Below are 19,344 nucleotides of genomic sequence, written 5' to 3' on the forward strand. Positions count from 1 at the left end.
TTTACGAAGTATTGAGAACCCGTAGGTTCGACGTTGTAGCGCTGCAGGAGGTGTGCTGGAAGGACTCAATGGTAAGTACGTTCCTTGATGGTCATGCCATCTACCAGAGCTGCGGCAACACACATTAGCTGGGGACAGCTTTTATAGTGTTGGGCGAGATGCGGAATCGGGTGTTGACCATCAACAGCGTTGCGGAGAACGTCATCGGGCATGTGGGACGAACCCAACGGAAGTAGTGGTTCGATGACGAATGTAGGAGGGTGATTGATGAAGAGAATGCTGCGCGGGCGGCTAAGATGCGCAGTGCCACTCGTCAGAATGTGGAAAGACACCTACAGAAGAAGATGCAGCGAGCCCAAATCTTCCGGGAGAAGAAGCGCCGCCTGGAGGAGGAGGAATTTGCAGAGCTGGAACAGCTGAATCATTCCCGGGAAACGCGAAAGTTCTACCAGAAACTCCACGTTTCTCGCAAAAGCTTTGTGCCGCGATAGGCGAAGTTAAGGATGCCTTCAAGCAGCTTAAAAACAGTAAATCGGCTGGGAAGGATAACCTCGAAGCGGAGCTCATTGGGATGGGCCCGGAGAAATTGGCTACCTGTTTGCACCGGCTGATTGCAAGAAGTTGGGATACAGAACAGCTACCGGAGGAGTGGAAGGATAGGATTATCTGCCAAAGACGACAAATAGGACTGTGGGAACTATCGTGCAATCACCGTCCTGAACGCCACCTACAAAGTGCTTTCCCAAATTGTTGTCCGCCGCCTTTTACTCTAGCCAACAGATTTGTGGGAATATTTCAGGCCGGCTTCGTGGAAGGACGGTCTACGACGGACCAAATCTGTACCATACGGCAGATCCTCCATAAATGCCGTAAATACAGAACCCCCACGCACCATCTATTTATCGACTTCATGCCGCGTATGACACGTTCGACCGAAAAATGTTATGGAAGGTCATGGACGAAAACGGCTTTCCGGGGAAGCTGATTAGACTGATAACGACTACGGTGGATGGGACGCAGTGCTGTGTGCGGATTGCGGGTGGATTGTCGAGTCCATTTGAATCTTGCCGGGGGTTTCAGTTTCTCGCAAGCATTCGTGAAGAGCAGACGCTTTATCGTATTGTGAAGAGTGAGCTTTAAAAATCAAATTTCAGTCGTTGACTGAATACAACCTTCAACACAATCAAACAAGAGAACAATGTCCGAATCACCGTATCATCTAACCTCAAACGAACCACGTGTGAATACACTGGTAATCGATTTAGCCACCCTGCCGACAAGGACATTCAACATGGACATGATTGCCAAGTTTATCCAAGATAAGTTAAAGTTACCATTTTCGGACATCAAATCACTGCAGCATAATACGGGAAAGTCATTAGTTTTCGTAGAATGTAAGACAGAAGAACAGGCCATAGCAATCGCGGAGAAGAATGATGGACGTTACATAATTGTTGCAAACAATATCAAATATAAGGTCAACGTTTACATAGAAGACGGTGCAACGACGGTTCGAATACATGATGTATCACCACAAACGGAAAATTCGTCGATCGAAAAAGAGTTGAAAAAATATGGAGACATAGTGTGGCTAAAAGAAGAGGTATGGATTGAGCCTGCTGTTTTGAAGGGAATCGCGAATGGTATTCGATCAGCTAGGATTAGACTACACACAGCAATTCCGTCATACATTAATGTCGAGGGGGAGGTTACACTGGTGACATACAAGCATCAGCAGCAAACGTGCAGACATTGTAACAAGCCGGTTCATTGGGGCCGGAAATGCATTGAAGCTAGTTACATGGAAATGCAAATGAATGGAGGAAACGTCAGCGATAGGCTTAGAGCATCCGGTGTGGCTTTGAAGGGACCCGGACTCAGTAGTGGAAAGCAAAATCAAGACAGGAACAAGGATACAGGCAACAGAGAAGAAGGTGACAAAGGTTTGCGACTAAATTACACTAGTCTGGGTAGCTTGTTCGCCAAGCCCAGCAACCAAGGACAAGGTAGAAGTGGACTCAATTATAACAATACTAACAAAAAAGCTCAGAACACTAACCAAACCAGTGTTAGTGTCTACTTAAAATTAACTTTTGCGTAAAATTTATTAAAAATAACCTTGCATTTATTAGTTATTTGATGATTTTCTAACAGTAAAAAGATTGAAAAACAGCACTAAGTATTTATTATATGAGTTTAAGAAAAAAAATGGCAATATTCAGGAAAAACATTTGGTGGGACTGATATGCGATTATTTTTAAGATGGGACAATTTTACCTCACATTTTTTTCTGACTTTTTCGAATAAAACATACTTTTTTGTTTCCTTATTCGATAGTAGAGCAAGAAATAGATAGAATTTAATATTTAACTCAAAAACGATGAAAATCCATATGGGACTGGTATGCGATTATAGGCAGAATACAGAAGAGAAATCAGAGAATATTGTTGTAGCCAGCACTTCCGAGGTTGACATGGGTTCATCTCCCGGCAATGGTATTGCTATCTCTAACGCGTTCGGAGATTTAATTTCCGATGACGAAATGAACGGCACGAACACAGAAGCTTCTCAGTCCCCATCACGGAAGAAACGCAGTCTATTGAAAAATTCATCAGTATAAAGTTATTCCGTATAAAAGGAACTCTATCCTATCACATCGGCTCTATAAATGTTAATGGGATATCAAATGTGAACAAAGTAAATGCTTTGCGATCATTTGTATATTTGATGGAACTCGATGTAGTTATGTTACAGGAAGTTCATGAACATCTAGAAATAAGTGGATTTGAAACATTTTCGAATATTGATTGTAACAAACGTGGGACAGCTATTATACTGGTAAGATCGCATATAAGAACGTCGTACATACAAAAAAGTATTGATGCACGCATCATAAGTTTGAAAATCGATGATAATATGACAATTTGTAACATCTATGCGCCATCCGGCAGCATGAACAAAGCGAAACGAGAAAAGTTTTTCTCTGATAATGTTCAATACTACATAAACAACGGTGTTGGGCGGTTCATTATAAAGGGGATTTTAATTCAGTTATCAACAAGAGAGATGCAAATCATAGCTCTAATAATAGTCAGTCGCTAAAATTTTTAGTTCAAACTTTAAAATTATCTGATGCGTGGGAGGTGATTCATAGAGATAAAGTAGATTATACATTTATCAGAAGTGGTTCTGGTGCTAGACTAGATAGAATTTATGTAAGTAATGATTTAGAAGACTGCATAAGTGCTGTGAAATCCAATGTTTGCTCGTTTTCGGATCATAAGGCGGTAATTATGAGGCTAAGATTGCCAAATTTAGGAAGACCTTCTGGAAGGGGACTGTGGAGACTTAATGATCTCTCGCTTACAGACAACAATTTAGAAGAGTTTAAAATGAAATGGATTTATTGGGTTAGACAAAAGCGTTATTTCGATTCCTGGTTTTCGTGGTGGGTTGATTATGCAAAACAAAAAATAACATCGTTTTTCAGATGGAAGTAACTATACCAAAAAAGAGGTACAATGATACAATGGAATTTTTTACGCAGCTCTAAATCTTTTATACTCGGACTATGTGTCAAATCCACAGTTACTCAGCGAAATCAACAAAATTAAAGGCAAAATGCTCGCGTTACAAAGAGAGATTTCAAATAATTTATACGCACATTCTAAGACATACGTTGCAGGGGAAGACGTGACGATTTTTCAGGTCGGAGAGCAAATGCATCGCAAAGAAAAAACACGTATTAGAGAACTGGACATAAATGGACATAAAATAACTGATACAGACCTGATTAATACTGAAATAACAAGTTTTTTTCAAGAGCTCTATGCAAAAAACGATAATGCCACAGAAAATACTTTTCTTCCACAAAAAACAGTTAATCAAAACCTTCTAAACAACAGAGAACTAATGGAACAGATTTCCGAGGATGAGCTCTTTCAAGCAATTAAAGCAAGTCAATCTAGGAAAAGTCCAGGCAGTGATGGACTTACAAAAACTTTTTATCTAAAATGTTGGGGAATCATAAAAACAGAACTTTGTAAGGTGGTTAATGAAGTGATACGTGGGAAAGTCTCAAAAGAGTTTTTGGAGGGGGTCATCGTATTAATTAAGAAAAAGAATACTAGTGATGAAGTGGGTAGTTTTCGTCCGATTACATTATTAAACTTTGATTACAAATTGGTTGCAAAAGTGTAGAAGAAAAGATTAATCAAATTCAATTCTCTGCTTTTATCAGATGTGCAAAAGTGCTCAAATGGAGCCAAAAACATCTTTGAAGCAACATGTGGCATAAGAGAAAAAATTTTGGAAATAAATTTGAAAAAGCGAAAGGCTTTACTTACAACATTCGACCTGGAAAAGACCTTTGATCGAGTGAGCCATAAATTTCTCTTGGATACATTGCTCAAAATGGGAATTAATATTGATTTTATAAATTTTTTAAGACGTTGTCAGGAAAATACATTTTCCAAAGTTTTAATCAACGGACATTTTTCGGAATACATTAAAATTGAATTTTTGTTTTTTTTTGAAAAATTTGAGTTGGTGGCCAAGGTAAATTATGATTAAACTAAAGCGATGAAGATTGGTCTGAGAAACAATTTAATAGTTCCAAAATGGATTAAGCATTATGAAAGTTTGAAAGTTCTTGGAATCTGGTTTAACAACAGTAGTAAAGTAATGGTGGAAAAAAATTGGGACGAAATATTGCAAAATTTAAGATTTTCTTTGTGGAATAACCAGTTTAGACACCTAAATCTTATTCAAAAAGTTATCTTTTTGAATGTATATGCATCATCACGTATCTGGTACATGGCATCAACAGTTTCAATTAACAAGAAGTTTACAGCGAAAATTAAAACTTTATATGGCAATTTCTTATGGTATAGAAATACTCTGAGAGTTTCGTTCGATCAATTATGCCTGCCAAGAAAAAGTGGAGGTTTAGGATTGATGTCACCAGAGCACAAATGTAAAGCATTACTCATTAACAGATTTCTACGGATGCGTCAAGTTTCACCATTTTTTCACTTGTACACAGATCAAGTAGGGAATCCTCCGAACATCAAAGACTTGCCAACAAACGCTCACTTTATGGAAATACTTTATCTGGAATTACCTTACATACCAGAACAAATACGTGCTAATCCCTTTTCTAATAGCATATACTATCACTATGTAGAGTTTTTCACGAAGCCGCACATTGTCCAAAAATATCCACAATACAGTTGGGAAAAAATTTGGAAGAATATATTTGACAAACAAATATCTTCAAACCATCAAGCTATATGGTTTCTCCTAGTAAATGAGAAAATAATATGCGCTGAAAAACAATTTCGTTTTGGTCGCCTGGATTCACCAAATTGTACTTATTGTCCTCAGGAGATTGAGGATTTAAAGCATAAATTTGCTGGATGTTCAAAATCTAGAAATTGTTGGTGGTACACAATAACTCAAATAAAGAAGTTGAATAGACGAAAATATAGAAATGTTTGTTTTGAGGATTTTAAGTTTCCAGTTCTAAGATCATTTACAAGAGAAGAAAAAAGATATGCAGTAAATCTGTTTTTGGAATATTTAAAATACATGTGTCAAAATAGCAGAGAAGAGATAACCGTTAGTGAATTAAAATTTATGCTTGAGTGTAATGTGAATATTAGGATATAAATGTTGTTTAAATTACAAAGAAAATCAGAAACAAGTGCTTGTAACAAAAACAAAATTGTAACTGAAAAAATAGAATAAATAAACACGTTTTATGTTTTAGTAAAAAAAAAATCTATTTATCGACTTCAAGCCGCGTATGACACTATCGACCGAAAAATGTTATGGAAGGTCATGGACGAAAACGGCTTTCCGCGGAAGCTGATTAGACTGATAACGACTACGGTGGATGGGACGCAGTGCTGTGTGCGGATTGCGGGTGGATTGTCGAGTCCATTTGAATCTTGCCGGGGGTTTCGACAGGGTGATGGTCTCTGCTGCCTGCTATTCAACATTACGCTACAGGGCGGAATGAATCGAGCGGACATCAACACGCGGGCTACGATTTTCAACAAATCCAGTCAATTCGTTTGCTTTGCTGACGACATGGACATTGTCGGCAGAGCAACTGCGGCGGTGGCAGAACAGTACACCAGACTAAAACGGGAAGCAGCAAGGATTGGGTTGCAGATAAATACGTCTAAAACGAAGTACAGACTAAGCCCCCTTACGAAGTGTAACCTGTACAAAACGCTCATAAGACCGGTTGTTCTTTACGGACATGAAACCTGGACAATGCTATAGAGGCGAAGAATGAACCATGAGCTCGCGTAACTCTACGGCGCATGGGGTAGACACGGTGGAGCTAGATCTGGCAGAGAGTACACGGTGTCCCAGGGATTGTAGAGCGGCAGCTTATAACCGACTGAATTGGAGAAACTGTGTGAATCAGGCCATGTCATTATGACGGAATGCCAAATAAATAAATAATAATAGTAACTGTCATTGATGACTGGATGGAAACAAAGTTCATTTTTAACCGTAAATGCAACGTGGTAGAACTGGACTAGCATGCTAATATTTGTATCTTTTCTGACAGTCAAGCAGCTTTGAATACGTTAAAATCATTCACATGTACGTCAAAACTGGTATGGGAATACATTTATTCGCTACAAGAGTTTTCCACAAAAAACACATTTAATCTTTACTAGGTTCCGGGACATTGTGGAATAGAAGGTAATGAACTCGCCAGACTAGGATTTTCTAATCAGCTTATTGGACCGAAACCGTTTTGTGGTGTCTCTCCAAGCTCGATTAAATTGGATGCCCGTTTTTTGCGGAATTGCTGAACATGCTGTTGGAACCTAACAAAAACTGATGTCTTGAAAGAAAACATGCTGGTAGAGGCAACAGTATCGTACAATACAGGTGGTGCAGAAGCGCCGCTGGTCTATCATTGCAGTGTTACACGATTTCTATTCGTGTGCAATGGGACTCCCGAAAAAATGTTCAACGCGAACAGATGGTAGTGGTAATAAAATCGAATTTTCCACGAGCATTTTGCTTAATCACCAGAAGAACTGCTATTAGTTTTATATTATTCTAACTTTCTAGTATTTACTTTTACTATATGCAATCTCTTTTTATAAAAAAACTTGATTTTCCTATACAACTGCATTGAATTAATGGAGTTGTATAGAAAAATCAAGTTTTCTGATAAAAATAGGACTAGAAAGATAGAATAATATAAGAACAGAGTAACTAATAGCAGTTTTTCCGGTCATTAAGCAAAATGCTCGAGGAAATTTCGATTTTACTTCCACTGTCACTTTAGTGCCATCTGTTAGCATTGAAAAAAATGCAATGCTGCTGCTGATGATGATCAACAGTTTATTTCATGAATATGATTACCATAAAAACCATGAATTACTCCATAGGAATTGAACATTTTTGCTACGGTTATAGGTTATAAGTTATTTTTATTTCATTTTATCTTCGATGTTCATCAAATAATCGTGACTGGCATAATATCGAAAGAGAAAATTCCCAAAAATATAAATTTAAAGAAGAGTTAGAGTTAGCTAATGCTTGTTAATTTGTTGTCTATTTACTAGGATTTATCCAGAATCTTTTTTTTACATTTCAACATTGTTAGATGATATTTTTTATTTTTAACTTAACAAATAATACACCCATATTAGCTGTGAATAGAACTGTTCGCAGTCAAGCAAAAAACAAAAATTATTCATTTCAAACTTTAACTTCGTTGTCATTATTGATAGCTACAATTTTTAACTGGAACTTGTTGATAATTTAGTTTGACATATCTTCTAATATTTCTCTATTTGTGAGCCTATGTAACGACTTCAAAATTATTCTCAGATTAAGATTCATATGATAAATTTTATTTAATCAGAGTTGAATGAGATAAAACCTTTCATCATCATAACGTAATTATAGTCGAATCCCTCTATAACGACACTTTTTATAGTGACAAATCTCGCTATAGCGACATTCTCAACAGTCCCTTCTGTTTTATACTAAAATTCTTCGTTTTAATGCGACATTTCGCTATCACGACCTTCCTCTATAACGGTATACCAAAACTAATACTTGTCATTCTTTATTGCGACAATAGTACAGTCGAATCTCTCTATAACGACATTGCTGAATCTATAACGAAATTCTCAACGGTACCTTCTGTTCTACATATGCAAACATTCTTCGTTTTATTACGACATTTCGCTATAACGACAGTCCCTTGCGATGTCGCTATAAAGGGATTCGACTGTATTGTTGGATTTAATAGATTTGGTTGGACTTTCTTTATAAGGAATTAGAATTAATTCTAATTTAGGTTTACTTTGAACTTGAGCTTGCGATCGCACATTTTGTTGTTGCTCCTCCATGTTCGATCTGAGCTAGTAAAGTTGCATAAAGAACCACGTATATCGTATAGATCGATAAAGGCGCCGGCCACTTCCTTACGATCGTTAGGGTAAGGAAGGATTTGGTAAGGAAAAAAGTGTAACAGTCGTTGATGTCGGAAACCGAGTTTACCTCTGCAACTCCACGACTGCGACGGAAAGGAAAGGTATGTGTCACCGTAGTAAGTGTTCAAATCGAACAATTTTGCACCCGGAGTTAACACATTACGAAGGCAAACAATGAGTATCTTTCTTGTCAAATATCGCGAATCTAGGTGCGCGAAATATTTGTCAATTACCAAAAACACAACATTCCTTGAGAGAGTAAACGCACTCCGGCGAACGCGGTACTTTCAAAAGCTCACATTGCGTAGTTATTAGCTAATTCACGATACTTATCAACCGGATGAAGCTACTCTAGTTTGTTATGCGCTTATATGAAAGGAACGCGCGAGTAATCTCCAGCTAAACCATTGAAACGACCCGAGTTTAGCTCTGCATCTCCACGACTGCGGTGGAATGGAAGGCTCGAGGTATTTTGTCACCTTTCTTGTCAAACGACGCAACCCTACGCGAAAAAACCATCCACCACCCTTCCACCCTTCTTCCAGAAGTCAAACGAACTTCAAACGGATTTGGTTCATTTAACAATATTTCTGGAAAAAGATTTTGAGGTAAGGCTGAGAACAAATATACGCAAGTTACTGAACAAACGAATTGATTCTGTCTGTGAACTCTCTAACCTTTGTAACTGAAAATCCCTCTAAATTCAGCGTTTAGTCCCACGTCACAATTTTATACAACCGCTAGGGCTGTACCTCTTGTAGTATTTCAATAGTGAACATATTTTTTCAAATAAATTTGCAAGAGCAGCACTTTTGTTCTTTTTGTTCTAAATATAGTGATGAAGAATTGGTATCAATTAAAAACTTGACGTGAGATAGAGCTAAAAACTTTTTTGACTTTTTTTTTTGGAAGAACAATAATAAACCATATTTTAGAATTTTCGAGGCGATTTCGTTTGGGTGTGTGTTATGCTACTACAGAAACGGAACTCATATTTATCACAATGCAGTGTTGCTTGTTACGCAGTTTTCTGCGTGGTGTTTTACCCATGATTTTTAACACAGATTTCGGAATAATTGTTTGTTCAGAATGTCTGTTGAATTTATTTCAGAACCTTGAGGAAATTTCTCATGCATTCCATTGCACTGTGGTACAGTAAGACAATTTAGACGAACATGAGCTTTTTTTATATTTGGTGCCTTATTTATGTGCAAATGAATATTAAATTCATCCTGAAATCAGTCGAAAAACTTTTTTACTTACAGAAACAGTTTTATACATTTTTCGGAAAAGTTGTAAATTAATTAATTTTAAGCAACTCTGTGGAATTTTATGCTGTTATAAAAAGTAGTATATCTCCAGCATTTTCTCACAATAAAGTACGATATTTGTTCTTTCAAATTGTGCCAAAACTTAGTTTTTATGTTTTTTTTTGTTCACACAACATTTATTTGACACGGCACAATACCAGTTTTTATGTTTGCCTCAAACGGAGATATCAATATTTAGAAAGGGCCTATTTTCAAAAAAGAAACTTTAATAACTCTTCACCTGTACCATTACGCTAATTTTAGGACCCTTATTTTCAATTGCATATAAATAAACAACTTCTAAGAAGAAACTATAGCTCTAAAACCACAAAATCGCTTTGAAAGGCTCATGTCCGCCTAAATTTTCTTACTGTATCACTGTGCATTGACCTCAGCTCGAAAGTTTAGAAAGTCCCAGGATATAGACGGTTTCCAAAAAAAAAAATTTTGTGAGATAACAGCAGATCTCGACAGTTCATCCATTTCTAAGACATTTGAGAAGACAAAACTTCCACCGCTGAACGAACACTGTTTTTGCAAGGACCTAATTAAACATGTGAAAATTGATATTTTTCTATTTAAAAAAAAATACACCAATGAAATTCTATAAATATCACCGATAAAACCGGGGAAACAGTGGAAAATCGAAAATTGGTTTTGAGTGGCCACTCTGCAAAATAAGATTTAAGGACCAGAGAGCAAAATAATTTTAAATTAAGCACATGTTCAAAAAGCAAAACTCTTGAAGACCAGATAAAATTATCCACAAAAATGCCACGAATCATGGAAAAAAATTCAATTGTGCTAAAATAAAAGCCAATATATACTGAGTAAAGATCGATATTAAGAAACAATTTGATTATATGAAATTGGGAAAGAGGAATAATAACATCGGAACTAATCTAAAAGAAAACGAGCAAATCGTTCATTCGTAAATGAAACCTCCCAACTGGTCTCGAGGTACGATGCTGGCCTAACAAGCCAGTTGTCATTAGTGTCAGTAGGATCGTTGCGCTAGCACCGCAATTGTCCTACATTAAACAGTTGGCTGAGAAGTCTGTGTATAATGAGCAGATGGTTGAGTTCCGAATCGGAATGTAGCCCCTAGGGTTTTTACTTAAATGAAACCAAATATATTAGTTGAATAACTTCTCTCACAGCAATGACAAAAAAAGATTCTACAAAAGAGCAACGGTTTTAGGCTGCTTCCTTGTGGATCATGGTGTAACTCTTCCACCCCTACTAGAATCATGTTCGAACGAAAAACTATCCCAGTGCTGTGCTCTATGATCACAGTTTAATAAAACATTTCATTACTTTGAAAGCTCTGTGTACTATTGCTAAGTATGTGCATCAACAAAATTGCACCGGCATATCATGTCAATATCGCTCGGACAAAATGCACTCAGCTTACTTACATAGCGGCATGGTAGAAAAAAATGCTGCGTCGGCGTTGAGATTGTAGCCGCCGAAGCGTGAAAAATGTTACACTAGCGGTGGTGGCAACGGCAGCAGCACCCGCGCTGTAGAAACAATTCTTCCGCAGCCAGAAAGCAGCTCAGCTATCGGAGAGCAGTTATGCAGACAGGCCTGCATTCACTGCACTCCAGCGACGTACCGCTACTAGGTATGTACATAGTGGAGGAAAATGCATCACTCAGCAAACAACGGTGGCGCATATCGCTCACTTACAAGTTTATTTTCCACTGACTGCGACCGAAAGTTGCGGCTGAATTCGCAATCAGTCAATATTTGAACAGATTGTTTCTCACGGGACCTGTCCACTATGGACGACCCGCCGAAGGATGATATAGATTTGCAACTCTTAGACTTTGGAGAACCACTTGAACTCCGCTGGCCGTGTCGTTCTGAACGACACTAAACGTCATTCATGTGTGCGCCAACGCGGTTTCCCACGCAAAAAACGTCGCCTGTTAGCGCAACCTGGTTTGCACGCCTTCACGTGGTGCTATTTTGAAGGAATTTGTTTTGACTGTAGGATTCAATGAAATATTCATGAGAATTGTTTTGTTTCTTTGTGGCGCCGAGACGGAATTCGACGACCATCTGAAATATTTGTTCTTCATTTTGGATCATTATATATATACTATTAATTGCATTGTTATACGAAATTCATTTTTTCAATCAAAAAAGTTGAACGAATCAATTAATCGACTTCCGTTGCAGCTAAAAATATACAATTAACTCTGTTCACTTTATTTAGTTTTAGAACTTTTCCCATCCTTCACCAGGTAAAAACGTTTGCCCATGATGCAGCAAAACAAAACCACTTATGGACTTGCATTAAAACCTACTAAAATTAAAACAACGCAGCGCACAATAAACGCTCCCACGAGCAGGCTCGCCGCTTGCGGCTTCAACCATAATATGAGCAACAATGGTGGTGTAATTTTCCACACAATTACTCCAAGGCACCCACCGACAACGATGGCGATAGTATGCAGCCTTTTGCGGAGCCACCGTGGTGGCAATGGCGGTTGCGATAATTAAATTTAGTTCCTAAATAAATTTATTTTGTGAAACGTGGCGCTCGTGATTTCTTTCGGTGCCTTTTAACCAGCTGTTAGCTTGCTTGATGATAGCTTACTGTAGTAGGCAACGCGGCATAATTGCTAGCGAACCCACGCTCTCTGGTAGACTCGGAGGAATGCTTCAGCATTCGTCATCAGCTCTGGGTGGCCTTGCATTGTGTATTGATCATGTCAATGGACGAACGGATCATGGATTAGCCCAAAGATGCACTTGTCAACGGATGATTTGTTGTTGTTGAATTCTTTTGGTTTCCGTTGTGAAAATCTTGAATTTCACAATGGAATGTTTATTTCAGTGGAGAAGTTAGATCTACTCGAAACAGTATAAGCTCTGATGAATTAGAGATTTTATTTGCATACTATTTTAAAACTGCTGTATTTTGCTTATTTGTTTACTAAAATTATTTTTCGATTTATGACATGAAATCGAAACGGATAAAACATTAAAAAACCCCCAGTTATGGGAGACACGCAGTTATTCATTATGCTGCAAAACGATGTTGCAAACTCACGACACCATTCATTACTTGGAATTGAAAAGCCTGTGGCGTTCTGTATAGAACGGAAGAGTTGAGTTTAACCTAGATTACGAAGAGTTTATAATTGCCACCCTTTATTTGAATGACTCCATTATTCACAACTTTGTGGTTGGAAATAACCTAAACAGTAAATTAAAAATGTTTATTCCTACGTTTGATACATTTATGACAGCAGGTATAGAAGGAGTAAATCGTGGCGCTGTTCAAATTAATGATGTTACGGATCAACTATCACCCTTGAATATTTTTGTCGATTCTGAATAAAGATAACAGTTGAAGTAAAGGAAGTAAAGGTTGTTACGGTCAAAAAATGGCCAACTTCAATTTGCCGTATTATTTTTATCGTGTATCAAAAAACAACCTAAACCTTCCTTATTTTAAAGTTGTGTGTGTGAAACATCATGCCTTGGGATATTGAGCAGAGACAGGCTCCGCTATTAAAGTTGCGCCTGAAACAGTCCACGCTACTTCAAATTTTCATTGGCACAAGACTTGGAAAAAAGATAATACCTCACATGTTTGCCGGGGTGATCATGAGGATGTGTTTTTTACAGGTGATGCATTACCTCTTTTCCGATTGTCGTGCCTTTAAAAATTGGAAGTCCGCCATTTCTGGCTTCTATACCGTTTTACCTTAAAAGAAACTCTATTCATATTCTTCTATTCGGTTCCGTACAAGTCTTCTCTCTGCTCCACTATTTACTTTAAAACCCTAAAAAAATGATTTTAGAAAAAAAAGATTGTAGAATCTTTAGTGAAGTTGTTCCATTATTCCATTCTCCATTTTATGGAAGTTGCAGATTAATTTACTTAACAGTGAGAAACGAATTTTACTTTTCGCATTTTGGATTATAAAAGTTTACTTCGTTCGGCAAAGTTATAGCACGTTTTAAAAGAAACCACTTTGTTGAAGACATCATACTTCTATCTATCTATTTAAATAGACTTTCATAAAGTTCTCTATAGATCACCAATCAATTGTTTCCAATTGAACTTTTTTAGTGATTTTTCACAACTTTTCAATGTTCTACAATTTTGTTTCCTACAACGAAGCAAACAATTTCTTAGAAGAAAGTTTATTTTCTTCTCAAATATTCTCTTGGGTATTGGCGATTTTCACCTTTATAAAAAGATTCTGGAGCCGTAGTGTCTTCAGTAAAGTTGTTTTGTTAGTTATTCTTCATTTTATAAAAGTTGGAATTTTGTGCTTAATCTACCTAAAAGTGAGAAACGACTTTTATTTTTCTCATTTTTGAAAAATTGTTTGTCGAAAATCTTATTTTGGAAAAAAAATTAAGATGACCGATTTTTTAAAATCATTTTTTGTTTTAAAAATGAATGTTTACGGTGTAGGATCTCAAGTCAATTTTTTCAATATTTTTAAATAAAAGTCATACCTTGACAACTTTTCTCTAACTCTTGTCTTTGTTTAGGTATATCGATTTATTAAAAAAAAAATTCCGCAAAGTTTCTTCGGGTAGTAAGGACTACACACCCACAAATTTTAGAATTGGCACAAAATCCTTCCTAAAAAATTCACTGCTAAGTTTCCTCTTGCATTGTTTATGTTGAAATTTTTTGATTGGTAGTTTTACTTAGCTATTAGTAAAGTACTACTTATACTCATGAGAGACTTGACTCCACATATTTTCGGCATAATTAAATACCCATGTTGAAATCACTTGCCACGGCAGGTTAAAGAAGAAGTACAGGACCGAGAAGCGTAATGAAGAATCTTGCTTCTAGATGAATAAAGTACATCGCTTGCTCAAAAGTGCAAGAAGTTCTATTAAGTGTGGACTACACAAATAAATTTGGATATGTTTTCATATAGTCCACACAAAATTAATAAGAATATTGGCCGCAAGGATGATTTCGATACAAGAAAAACAAATAAGGTCAATTGTGCTTATACAGTTGAATCTTTCTCAAACGACATTTTTTATAACGACAAATCTCGCTAAAGAGACATTTTCAAAGGCCCCTTAGTTTTATAATAAAATTCTTCGTTTTATTGCGACATTTCGCTATTACGACCTTCTCTATAACGGCATACCAAAAACTCCTTAACACACATTTAATGACATTGTTGATAACTGACGTTAAATTGCATAGATGAGGCATGATTTGCGTCGTAATGCTTCTGTGGCCACTTCGTGATTTATTTGGTATTACCAGTTATATTAATCTTTTCGGATCTTCCGGTATTTGTTTTGATATTCAAATTTATTTAATACTAAAATCTCCTCTAATAGCCTCGACGGTTGGTATTAACCTAATAGTTGCAGAAATGCTAAACTAAAGCTTCAACAGATCTTTTCACTCCCTGTCTTATGGCAGACGATCCTCATAACGATACACCACAAATTATTCACCACCGCAGCAATCTACCACGAATTACATGAGCATCGCAAATCTTTACCACCGGGAAGTGAAAAACTCATTGAACTTCAAGATTTCGTTTTGCTCTGACGCTCGCAATCACTTACGTGCCGCAGTGCAGCGCACTTCTCATATATCACTAATGGCTAACATCCTTCGCGTTATGTTACCTCACTTCTCAACACACACACACACGAGGCAGCAGAGCTGGCGTAGAGAATGCTTCATGCATATTTTGGCACATGCAACTCTCAGAAAGCGAAAACTTGCAACAGTTGCGTAGGTCTTCGAAAATTCAACTTTTTTTAATAACACTGGTCAACAGAAGCGAAAAATATGTTGTTCAAAACTCGAAATAGTTGCCCTAAAAATATTATAGTTTTTTAACCATTTTTGGAGCCCCTAGTTTATGCAAAAGTAAGTCGAAATGCCACACAATAAGTACTCGCTGGGTTCGTCGCTTCTACGTGGGCTTACAGGAAAACTCATTTAAGTCATTGAGAAAGTTATCTTTGACAGGGTCACCGAAATTTCAAACGGTTAATAAATCCTTCCCATTAACCGAGGTTCACTATCTGTTTTTAGTTTCCATATAGGACAATTGTTTCTAGGCCAGAAAATTACTTAAAATTATAGAAAATACTCGCAAATTATATATTGAACGTTAATGAAAGTATTCCAAACAGCTGTTTTTTTCTTGATTGTTCAAGGTTAGGTTTGCATTTGAGCAAATTTCAATAATTAAAGCTATTTCCTGCATTATATACAGCTAGTACGATTCGTAACTATACATTAAATAAAAGAGATATCCAAATTACTTAATTCGCGTACAAGGTTATTTACTGGGTAGCCTTAATGATTCCCTCGAAAACAAAAAAATTGTTCAATCCTATATAATTCAAAAATCGCCACAAAATTCAAAATTTTTAATGAGCGGCTTGCTTAATTAGTAGGGTTCAAATTTTCCGTTTCTGCTTTATCGTAATGCAGCTTTACTTCCCGTACGCTTCATTGTACGTTTCCACCTTCTGGGTGCATTACTTGCGTTGACGTATACGCAAGGCTTAAACCAAAATTCAACTTTCAATTTGCGTAAACAACCACAATTAAATGCAAAAACTTATGTGCACACATTGTATGCAGCTCAGCAATTACAGGTTCGCTCTCTGTTCCCCAGAGGAAACCCCACTGACTCCTTTCTCCGGGATAACGGAGTCGGTATTTCCCCCCTGTGCACGGTCACCGTCGAACGCAACGCTACATCAAATCCACTCAGCACTTTTCGGTGCAGCACATCTTGAACTAACCCGTCCTACATATGAACGGCTTTTATTTCTGAGCCACTCTCACTTTTGACGGCGCCTCCGAGAAGCACCTTGGTCAACCCGGTGACCTTTCGGTAGTCCTCAGCAAACCGGACATGATTCTCGAGGTTTGATTTCACTTTTTCTTCTCTTTTCGCGTTGCCAAGCGATTGAAAATCCACTAGGTAGTTCTTGCGAGCTGTAAACGAAGCACTTGTGGGAAAACTTGGAAAAACAATAATGTTCTCGAGGCAGCCACTGAGGGCCAAATATAGCAATCCGCACTCCAATGACAACCGACTGGAATGTAACCGATAAACAACAACAACAGCGGCGACGACGACGCGTGGCAGCTTTGCAGTTTCTGTGCTGCTGCTGCTGCTGCAAGCTCCAACTCAAGACTGAATGGGGAGCAGTCAAGCGGCTACAGATTGAGCGTAGGATTGGATTGTTGCTTGCGCTTCGGAAACTATGCTGACTCCTGCCTTTTCTGCACAACCAGTGGTAGACTGTTTGGGGCTTAAGCAGTTCGCCCATGCCGGCCGTGGGCAGCGTTACCAGATTTACTGTACTTCGATCACAAGTTGATTGTTGGTTGAGTGTGCTATTCCGATTTTGGTGAACCGAAATATATGGAAGTAAAGTTTTTGAGCGGCATCTTGCCATACATTAGTTTCCGGTTAGAAACAGAAAAGAAGGTTATACGTTTCTGTCCATGAAGTGAATATCTGGATCGAACGAAAAAGTTCAGTCCTCTTGTTTTTTTCGGACGGTCGTAAAAACATCAACTTTTGATTTATTTTTGAAATATGAGTGAAAAATGTTGCGAAAACAAATGAAAACGCTGTTGATTTTGAATTCAAAAAAAAACATTAAAATAATAATAAAAGATTGTACATTTTTCGAAAACAAATCGATAATTATGTTCAATGTCAAAAAGCGGAAGTGAAGATGGTAACACTGGTCGATAAAATGAAAAAAAAAGTGCATTCACAAAACTGAAACCGGAAAAAATGAACGATAATAGCTAATCAACCATTTCTATGAATTTTGGTGCCCCTAGCCATTACCAAAAGGCGTCAACTTACATGAGAATGTCGTATAGAAATTTCTCGCCGGGTTCGACGCTTTAATGTTATGTTTACCAGGAAACTCTTTTAAGTCTCTGAAAAAACGACAATGGCTAGGGACACTTGAATTCACTGGAATGGTTGAATAGCTATGATCTTTCTTTTTTTCCGGTTTGAGCTTTTGTAGTGCACCAGGAACAGGAGGGCTGCAAAATAAAAAAGACGAAGAGGTCAAAATCGTATTTTCGTAAGTCCCTATATCTTGCATAAAACGAAAAGATCTGGTGTTCTAAATTTTTTTTTCGTGAAAAATACCTGAGACTTGGGACTGGAAGACTCTTCCAGCTCGATTTTTCTAGTTTAAGGCAATAGTTGTTTTTTAGTTTTTTCTTTAGATAACTCTAGATTTCTACTTTTTATACATTTTTTTCTGCATCAAAAACAATATTTTAATTTTTACATTTAACCATGGGCGCAACTAAGGAAAATTTCTAGGGGGGCTAGTTGTCATGTATGTTATATAAAAAAACGGAAAAAGGAGTTTTAATATGCTCATTTAATAACGCTTAAAATAGTGTCGTAACAGCAGAAAAAATCACTTCGGGATAGAATCTCCGAAGATGTACTGAATATCTTGAACACAGCGTCAACGCCAACCTCTTTCAGCAACACTGATTGGATATTGAGGAGAGCCAGGTTTGGTAAATGGCTGGGCAGTGCTTTTTAACAGCACACCCGTACTAGCTGGAATAAAATAGACCCCAGTGTGGTTCAAGGCATAATGCCCTATTCCTACCTCCACGTGTTACCGACTGTGATACGAGCAACCAAGGAAAAACCGGTGAACCGGTGGGAACTTGGTCGTATGCTGACAGGAAAGGGGTTGTTCCTAGAGAGCAGCTTGTCTGAACCCCACAGGCTAAGGGCGGCTCAAACAGTGACTGACCCGGACCGAACGGCTGAACTATGAAATGCGGTGTCTCGCCAGCTACACCTATGGCGGCGGCCCTATCGCGAGACTAGGCATCGCAGCCCTAGTAAGGCAGCATACTAAAATAAACATACTACGAAGAATCAAGAATTCAAAACGAACCGAAACAATAGGCAATGACCCAGCCGACGAAATAAGGACGACGATTAGAAGCTCGGTACATGTAACAGTAGATCGCTCAACGCCCCGGATGTCGACTGGATTCCGCTGGATCAGCTAGAATCCCGCCACTTCGACATCGTTGCGCTCCAGGAGCTTTGCCTGAAAGGAGAGAAGGTACGGTGGATTTGTGATCGCAAGGCACAGTACCACCAAAGCGGTGACACAACCAATGAGGTTGGTAGCGGTTTTATAGTGCTGTGCAGGATGCAGAGTCGTGTGATGAAGTGGCAGGCAATCAGAGACAGGTTGTGTTTGTTGAGAATAAAAGGCTGGTTCTACAACTACACTATTCCCAATGTGCACTGCCCTCACGAAAGAAGACCTGATGCAGAAAAAGAACGTTCTACGCGCAGCTGGAGAAACTTTACGATAGCTGCTCGCGTAGAGACATAAAGATCGTCATTGAGGACATGAACGGAACGAAAGACTTATATAATCCGATGATCTGCCCGCACAGCCCGTACACCGTGACGAACGACAACGGCCAGCTATGCACCAACTTCGCAGCTTCCCACGGGCTGGCCGTCCAAAGTCCCTTCTTACCTCGACCAACG

The 19,344-nt window shown here is 38.0% G+C and overlaps 1 protein-coding gene across 5 annotated transcripts in view; it reads right to left on the bottom strand.

Annotated features, from left to right (window-relative positions):
* LOC129721019 (sodium- and chloride-dependent neutral and basic amino acid transporter B(0+)) overlaps positions 1 to 19,344 on the bottom strand; it is a 197,537-nt gene that overhangs the window by 19,171 nt on the left and 159,022 nt on the right. For 3 of the 5 annotated variants that reach the window (XM_055673054.1, XM_055673052.1, XM_055673053.1), the window contains exon 1: positions 16,571 to 16,960. The exons of the other annotated variants lie outside the window; for them this stretch is intronic. The gene's annotated coding sequence lies outside the window, so the exon portion shown is untranslated. Of the gene's footprint in view, positions 1 to 16,570; positions 16,961 to 19,344 lie in introns of those variants that run through there. 5 annotated transcript variants of the gene reach the window in all.

Source organism: Wyeomyia smithii, chromosome 2 (genome assembly GCF_029784165.1).
Source record: "Wyeomyia smithii strain HCP4-BCI-WySm-NY-G18 chromosome 2, ASM2978416v1, whole genome shotgun sequence".
In the NCBI taxonomy this organism is placed as follows: Eukaryota; Metazoa; Arthropoda; class Insecta; order Diptera; family Culicidae; genus Wyeomyia; species Wyeomyia smithii.